Here is a 9,331-nt window from a genome sequence, read left to right on the forward strand (position 1 = left end):
TGATTAGAATTCTGAATGAGGCACATGTTTCGGACAAAACAACTGTAAGTCACCTGGAAAAGATGGCCAATAGAATATTTGAGGTGAATAGAATCACTTTCACCGACGATGAGTTGCCTGTGGAAGGAGCTGGACATAATAAGGCTTTGCATTTAACTTTCAAATTTGAAGAACATTATGTGAAAAGAGTCATGATTTATGGAGGCTCGGGTGTGGACATTTGCCCCCTCTCTACTTTGCAAAGTTTGAAAATCAGCACAGATAGAATTCGTACTAACAATGTGTGTGTTCGAGCTTTCGATGGCGCAAAAAGAGACACTATTGGTGAGATTGATCTTACTTTAAAAATTGGACCTGTTGATTTTGGGATCACATTCCAAGTTATAGACATGGACACTTCCTACAACTTGCTTTTAGGAAGGCCATGGATCCATGCAGCCAGAGCGGTGCCATCTACTTTACACCAAGTGGTCAAGTTTGAATATGAGAAACAAGAAATTATTGTTCACGGTGAAGATGATCTTTCAATATATAGAGACCCTTCTGTCCCATGTGTTGAGGCTAAGGAAGGTTGTGAATCCCTCATATTTCAGACCTTTGAAATAGTGGCAGCTGATCAGTTTATGGAAGGGAAGCCTATCTTAGAGCCTCGTCTATCCTCTACTTCAGTCATGGTGGCTACACAAATGCTGCAAAATGGTTATGAGCCAGGAAAGGGCTTGGGGGTGTCATTACAAGGAATTGTTGACCCTATCTCTCCATTTGGTAATCAAGATACTTTTGGTTTGGGTTTTAGGCCAACTAATGCTGACAGAAAATGCGCAAAAGAGCAGAAAAATAAGGTTTGGAAATTGCCAAAGCCCGTTCCCCACATTGCCAAGTCTTTTACTAGATCACGTTTTGAAGAGAATAAAGACATGTCTGTCCAAGATGACGTGGACGAAATATGTCAAGGTCTCAAAGAAATGTTCTATGGAGTAAACATGGTTCAGATTGGTGAAGGCCCTAGTCATGCAGATGTGCAACGTATTGGCCCAGAAGTCAAGCTCGCCAACTGGGAAGCCACTCCTCTCCCCACAAAGAAGGAGTCTTGGTAGTTTATTTTGCTGTTTTTTCTATATTTGGATTATTCTCTGGGTGGTAATCCAAATAGTTTATTTGCTATTCTCTAATGTTAACCCTTCTATCCTTTCCAATTCAATAAAATGAAGTTTCAGTTTCTTAGTCAATTCTATTTTCTCCTTTTCCCTAATTTTTTTTTTATTTTTATTTTTCATTTCAGTTTCATTAACGGCGGCTCTAATAACATGACATGCATGCGGAATTCACGTCCAGATCTTAAAGAGCTGTCTAATCTCGAAACAATGAATCAAGATGTTGATGAATATGATGAAGAAGAGGCTTTTGAAGAAATAAAAAGGGAACTGGATCAATTTTAGAATAAGCCTAAGCCTAATCTAAATGAAACCGAGGAAATTAATTTGGGAACTTCTGATGAAACTAGAGAAACAAAGATAAGCATTCATGCCGAACAAAAGACCAGAGATGACATAATCCAGGTTTTGTTTGAATATAAAGATGTGTTTGCTTGGTCTTATGATGACATGCCGGGTTTGAGCGTTGATCTGGTAGTGCACAAACTTCCAACATACCCTGATTTCTCACCAGTCCAACAAAAGCAAAGAAAATTTAAGAAAGAGGTAAGTGATAAGATTAAAGAGGAAATCATGAAGCAATTGAGTGCAAATGTGATCAGGGTCGTCCGATTTACTACATGGCTAGAAAATGTTGTGCCCGTACCAAAGAAGGATGGGAAAACCAGAGTTTGTGTTGACTATAGAGATTTGAACAAAGCCAGTCCAAAGGACAACTTTCCTTTGCCTAACATCCACATTCTTGTTGACAATTGTGCCAAACACGAGATTCAATCTTTTGTGGATTGTTATGCTGGGTATCATTAAATTTTGATGGATGAAGAGGATGCAGAAAAGACCGCCTTCACCACCCCATGGGGTACTTACTGTTACAGGGTTATGCCATTTGGTTTGAAGAACGCAGGGGCAACTTACATGAGAGCTATGACTACTATTTTGCACGACATGATGCATAAAGAAATTGAAGTGTACGTCGATGATGTGATCATTAAGTCCAAAACTCAAGCTGACCATGTGCGTGATCTGAGAAAATTCTTTGAAAGATTGCGAAAGTACAACCTCAAGCTCAATCCAGCCAAGTGTGCATTTGGAGTTCCATCTGGGAAACTTCTAGGGTTTATAGTTAGTCGGCGAGGAATTGAATTAGACCCCTCCAAGATAAAGGTCATTCGGGAATTACCGCCCCCGAAGAACAAAACTGAAGTCATGAGTCTTCTTGGTAGGTTGAACTACATCAGTAGGTTCATCGCTCAGCTCACCACTACATGTGAGCCCATATTCAAGCTGTTGAAGAAGGATGCCGCTGTCAAGTGGACAGACGAGTGTCAATAGGCTTTTGATAAGATTAAGGAATATTTATCTAACCCTCCAGTGCTTGTCCCGCCAGAACCGGGTAGGCCTTTGTTTTTGTATCTATCAGTGATGGATAACTCCTTTGGTTGCGTTCTAGGACAACATGATGCCACAGGCAAGAAGGAACAAGCGATCTATTATTTGAGCAAGAAGTTCACAAGGCCTACCCGGTAAAATACACATTTTTAGAAAGAACGTGTTGTGCTTTGACTTGGGTCGCCCAGAAACTGAAGCACTATCTTTCATCCCATACGACTCACCTTATATCTCGAATGAATCCTTTGAAGTATATCTTTCAGAAACCTATGCCGAGTGGAAGGTTTGCAAAGTGGCAGATTTTACCTACGGAGTTTGACATTGTCTATGTCACCCGCACCGCTATAAAAGCACAAGCATTGGCCGATCATTTAGCAGAAAACCCAGTTGACGATGAGTATGAGCCTTTGAATACTTACTTTCCTGACGAAGAGATTAATTCAGTTGAGGAAGAAGTTCGCGATGACAGTCATGTCTGGAAATTATACTTTGATGGAGCGGTCAACATTAAAGGTGTCGGGATTGGGGCAATTCTTATTTCACCAATGGGGCATCATTATCCCGCCACGGCACGACTTCGTTTCTTCTGTACCAATAATACAGCGGAATATGAAGCTTGCATAATGGGTTTAAACATGGCAATACATCTGGATGCACATGAATTAATAGTATTTGGAGATTCTGACTTACTCATTCGGCAGGCTCAGGGTGAATGGGAAACTCGAGACATCAAGCTCATTCCGTACAAACAATGTTTGGAGGGCCTTAGCAAAAGGTTTAAGTCAATTGAGTTCAGATATATTCCCAGATTTCACAATGAGTTGGCTGATGCTTTGGCCACTTTAGCCTCAATGCTTCCATACCCAGGCAATGCTTACATTAATCCGTTGGAGATTCAGATTAGGGATCAACATGGTTATTGCAATACAATTGAAGTAGAGCCAGATGGTGAGCCATGGTATCACGATATCAAAAGATTCTTAAAAACACAACAATATCCAATACATGCCGACGGAGATCAAAAAAGAACTATCAGGCGACTTTCCAATGGTTTCTTTCTGAGTGGGGAGATCTTATACAAAAGGACCCCGGATTTGAATTTGTTGAGATGTGTGAATACCCAAGAAGCTGAAATGATCATGAATGAAGTGCACTCCGAAGTATGTGGCCCGCACATGAACGGTTATGTTCTAGCAAAGAAGATTCTTCGAGCAGGATACTATTGGCTTACATGGAGCGAGATTGTTTTCGCTTTGTTCGCAAGTGTCATCAATGCCAAATTCACAGTGACAAAATTCATTCTCCCCCGTCGGAGTTGCACCCTATGTCTGCTCCTTGGCCCTTTGTAGCTTGGGGGATAGATGTTGTTGGGCCAATTGAGCCAAAAGCTTCTAATGGGCACAGATTCATTCTAGTTGCCATTGACTACTTCACCAAATGGGTAGAAGCTGTTACGTTCAAATCAGTCACCAAAAAAGCAGTGGTAGAATTTGTTCACTCTAACATCATATGTCGTTTTCGTATACCAAAGACCATTATCATGGACAATGCGGCCAACCTTAATAGTCATCTCATGAAGGAGGTATGTGAGCAATTTAAAATTGTGCATCACAACTCTACCCCTTATCGACCCAAAGCCAATGGAGCTGTTGAAGCTGCAAATAAAAACATAAAGAAGATCCTCAGGAACATGGTACAAGGATCCAGGCAATGGCAAGAGAAATTGCCTTTTGCTCTTTTAAGGTACCGCACGACAATCCGCACGTCTGTTGGCGCAACTCCTTACTTATTGGTTTATGGAACTGAGGCAGTCATACCAGCAGAAGTAGAGATCCCCTCTCTTCGAATCATTGTTGAAGCGGAGATTGATGACACTGAATGGGTCAAGTCTAGACTAGAACAATTATCGTTAATCGATGAAAAGCGGTTGACAGCAGTTTGTTTTGGCCAGTTATACCAGCAAAGGATGGCTCGCGCTTACAACAAGAAGGTGCATCCAAGACATTTTGAGGTGGGCCAACTTGTTATGAAACGCATCCTTCCGCACCAAGAAGAAGCGAGGGGAAAATTCGCCCCAAATTGGCAGGGCCCTTATGTTATCAAACAAGTGTTGTCAAAGGGAGCTTTGCAGTTGTCCGATATAGAGGGAAAGGTGACTGACATAGCCATTAACACAGACTTAGTCAAAAGATATTATGTTTGATATGTTTTCACTTCGACGCTATGGTACTTGGCATTTTCAGTTCGGGATGACGAAAGGCTATCGTTCTCACTATCCAAACACCGGTCACCCTTTTTCTAGCCCCTTTGAGCTTTATGCACATTTTCTTTGTTTTCCCCTCTTTGGAACTAATGTAGCCCACCAAAAAAAAACACAAAAAAACAAAACAAAACCAAAAAAAAAACACAAAAAAAAAAACAAAAACAAAAAAAACCAAAACCACCTAAAAAAAAAGTGTTTATTGAACTACGTTCGACCTGATTCCTAAAAGGATACGTAGGCAGCCCTATTTCGGGGTTCGGTCCCACCAAAAAAAAAAATCATATTTCCCTAGTATTCGAAGAAACTGGGACATTTTTATTTTATTTTATTTTTTATTTTTTTATTTCATGAAAAGGTTCCAAAGTTGTAATTCAATCTATGATTCTTTTGCCTTTCCTTCGATCTTTGAGAATGCCAAATCAGCGTGCCACGACTTTGGTGTTGTATACAACGCTTTATTTGAATGCAAACGAGGAAAGAAAAAATGAGAGAGTCTTACTAGTGAAAACCCTTACGGGCACTATAAGGCGATAATGAATTCAAAAAAAAAAAATGAGAGAGTCTTATTGGTGAAAACCCTCACGGGCACTATAAGACGATTGTAAGTTTTTTTTTTTTTTTTAAAAAAAAAAAGAAAATAAAAAGAGTCTTAATTGATGAAAACCCTCAAGGGCGCTATAAGATGATTGTAAGTTGAGAAAGGTCAGTTGGTAAAGACCCGCACAGGGAACCATTGATCGAATGAGTTTCTTCTATTCCGGCATGAACACGATCTACGTAGAAAGCTCGGTTTCAGATTGAAGGGTACCATATTTTGAGATTTAGACAGCTCAGACGGATCAAGCGTCCAGTCCAAAATGCATGTCATGATTCATTGAAGTCGGCATATACCTCCAGATAAGTCTCTTCCCTCTTTCCCCGAAAGGGACACCTTTTTGTTTAAACATAACTCTTTTTAATTTTTTATTTTTTGTCATTTTCTTCTCCTTATCTCTAGTATTGTTCTCTGAGTCCCTTTCGGTATAATCTTGCGTCAAATTCAAGAGCAAAGAAAAGGCTGCAAAATTGACTATAGTTTCCTAGCGGTACAGAGCAATGACTATTGGGCACGCACCGCATCGACAATGGCATAAATCCATTCGTGATCTATCCAGAAAAGTGAATTGCCCGAAAAGCAAAGCATTATTTCGAGGTACTAGGTTGAAGGATCACCACAACAAAAATTCGCTCTAAGAATAAGATCGATTACACCACATACGCAAAATGATACGGGGTACAAAATAGTCAAAGTGAGCATTGAAAGATCATGGTCTCTCGCAAGCAAAGATAGTTTCTAAGCAATTTGGTCGATCACTATCAGCCTCGTTTTTCGTAAAGTGGGATGGGCTCTAAGACAATTTCCACAGCGAGTGAAGGCCACAAACCGACCACCATTTTAAGACTAGCAAATTTTTCTTTGTTGAAAACAGGGGCGAAGAAATTTAGGAAAAAACTGTTATTAAAAAATGATGATGAACGCTATAAAGTAAAGTTCTCAAATGTTTGTTTTTCCTTTGATATGCATATAATCATGTTATTATTGGTTGCATTTTAGGGAACAAAAATCCCTGCTTTTCTCATATTTTCATAGGTTGACTACCTCAGAATAAAGTCACGTATTTAAATTTCAAGTTGACTACCTCAGAATACAGTCATGTTTTTTTTTTTTCAGGTTGACTACCTCAGAATACAGTCGCGCATTTAAATTTCAGGTTGACTACCTCAGAATACAGTCATGTTTTTAAATTTCAGGTTGACTACCTCAAAATAAAGTCATGTTTTTAAATTTCAGGTTGACTACCTCAGAATACAGTCACGTATTTAAATTTCAGGTTGACTACCTCATAATACAGTCATGTTTTTAAATTTCAGGTTGACTACCTCAAAATAAAGTCATGTTTTTAAATTTCAGGTTGACTACCTCAGAATACAGTCATGTTTTTTTTTTTAATTTCAGGTTGACTACCTCAGAATACAGCCGCGTATTTAAATTTCAGGTTGACTACCTCAGAATACAGTCATGTTTTTAAATTTCAGGTTGACTACCTCAAAATAAAGTCATGTTTTTAAATTTCAGGTTGACTACCTGAGAATACAGTCGCGTATTTAAATTTCAGGTTGACTACCTCAGAATACAGTCATGTTTTTAAATTTCAGGTTGACTACCTCAAAATAAAGTCATGTTTTTAAATTTCAGGTTGACTACCTCAGAATACAGTCGCGTATTTAAATTTCAGGTTGACTACCTCAGAATACAGTCATGTTTTTAAATTTCAGGTTGACTACCTCAGAATACAGTCATGTATTTAAATTTTAGGTTGACTACCTCAGAATACAGTCGCGTATTTAAATTTCAGGTTGACTACCTCAGAATACAGTCATGTTTTTTTTTAAATTTCAGGTTGACTACCTCAGAACACAGTCACGTATTTAAATTTCAGGTTGACTACCTCAGAATACAGTCACGTTTTTAAATCTCAGGTTGACTACCTCAGAATACAGTCCCAGGTGGTTCATGATTTTGCTAACACTCACAAAATTTTCCTAGTACAAACTGGGATAGAAAATTTTTGTTCGTTTTTGTTTGTCTGTGATGGCTTGCAGGTTCGCCCGCAAGGACAGAATTGATATTCAAGAATGAAGTTCCATATTTGGTCAGAGAAAGAGGAATGTTCAAATATCGAAGGCAGCCAGAGTTAGCTTTGACACATAAGGCGGGCCAGCATCTCAAGATACATCTTCTCAGCTTTTAATCAAGAAACAAGCATCCAAGAATATTTTACGGATTGTCATTCGGAATAGCATCAACAACTCATTCCAAGTTACCAGTTCAAGCCCCAAATTCTAACTTCGAGATCATACTTTGAGATCAAGGTACCCACCGAAAGAAGGTGGAGTGATAACTGAAGATCCAAGTGAAGGTTTAAAGGAAGACTGAAGAAAAGTAGAATAGATAGGATCTTGTATTTCCTTTCCTCGTTTGTTGTATTTTTCATTTTTTTTTGTAATAACAGGAGCCATGAACCGGAACCTCGAAGGAACCTCACTCGATTCTCCAACTCATCATTCCATCTTTTTACCTACTTGAACTACACGTGACCTGATTCCCTTATAACCCGGGATATATAGGATGCCCAAAACCAGGACTCGGTCACATCCGTTTCTTTTATATCTTTTCGCCTTTCAAATAATGGTCAGGTCAAAAATCAGTCACAGTGTTCACTTCTTTGCTTGAAAACTCTTCATGTTTCCAAGTAAAGAGTACAAAGTGTGACCACCTAATTTTTGACCGAACATGAGTTTTACATCATTTTTAGTGTTTAAATATTTCTTTTAGGTTTAGTTAGATATTTAAATTTTTATCTCATTTTTAGTAAGTCTTACATTTAAAGATCGAAAACTTCAAAAATAAGAGTCACATTTTAGGATAAGTTTGGTTTTCATTTTTCAAAAAAAAAAAAAAAAATTACAAAAAAATATGTTTTCTTCTAATTTAGGATTTAATATTAAGCTAGTGATTTTTAGTAGTTTTCCTAGTTACATTTTATTTTGGGCTAGCTATTTCACTTTTCTATGTCTTTTCATTTAACCTTTTATGTTTAGTTGGTTAATATTTCTTATCTCTATTTTTATCTTATGAAGAAAAACAAAATAGAAATCTGAAAAAAAAAAAAAAAAAGATACTGACATATCTGCAAACCCGTCTATAGGTGCATACATGAAAACACCATACAATTTTTTCTTTACAGTTGTTTTTGTGTACTTTGATAAGACAATTGAGTTTGATGTGGTGATATTAGTATTAAAAAAAAAAATCTGCAAACCTAAACAAAATCCCTAACCTACACGTTTCCCCACACCCCTAAAACTCTCACCAAATAACCAAATCCTAAACCCCCCTCACTTCACGTTACTAGCCTTTATCCCCATTCCCTTTTTTTCCTCCTCCTTCCTCTCACACGATCCCTCACAAAAAACAAATATATATCTATGCACACAGATATCAAAAAGGGTAGAAAAAGAAGAACAACGGAGAGTAGAAAAAAAAACACACACATCAGAAGCAGTAGAAAAAAAAAACACAGTAAGCAAAGAGAGCAAAATACACAGTAAAAAAAAAATACATTGCAAGCAAAGAGAAAAGTACCAATTTCGAAAAAGGTTTGGTTTGAATGCTAAGTTGGAGTTCGAGGTTTCTGCTTACGGTTTTGCGTTTGTGGACCAGAAAGTTAGCACTGTTAACTTTGGAAATTGTTAGAGTATAGCTGTTTTCTTGTTGCGAATTAATCTACGCAAAGGTAACAGTCCATCTTCGTTGTATGATTAAATATCATGATTATATGAGACCTTATTTCAATATTATGAAGTTTGTTAATATTTCATATGTGTCTAAGCGGTATTTATTCTTTGACTTTATATTATGAATCACGTTCAAATTTTTGCATCGTTAAATTAACGGTAAGATTGATGAAACGTGTAATTGTTA

General features: G+C 37.8%; 1 pseudogene; it reads left to right on the forward strand.

Annotated features, from left to right (window-relative positions):
* Window positions 1-1,967: 1,967 nt before the first annotated feature.
* Window positions 1,968-4,746, forward strand: LOC132619759 (uncharacterized; annotated as a pseudogene).
* The last annotated feature ends 4,585 nt before the right edge of the window (window positions 4,747-9,331 follow it).

The sequence above is a fragment of the Lycium barbarum genome, chromosome 11 (assembly GCF_019175385.1).
Source record: "Lycium barbarum isolate Lr01 chromosome 11, ASM1917538v2, whole genome shotgun sequence".
NCBI lineage: Eukaryota > Viridiplantae > Streptophyta > Magnoliopsida > Solanales > Solanaceae > Lycium > Lycium barbarum.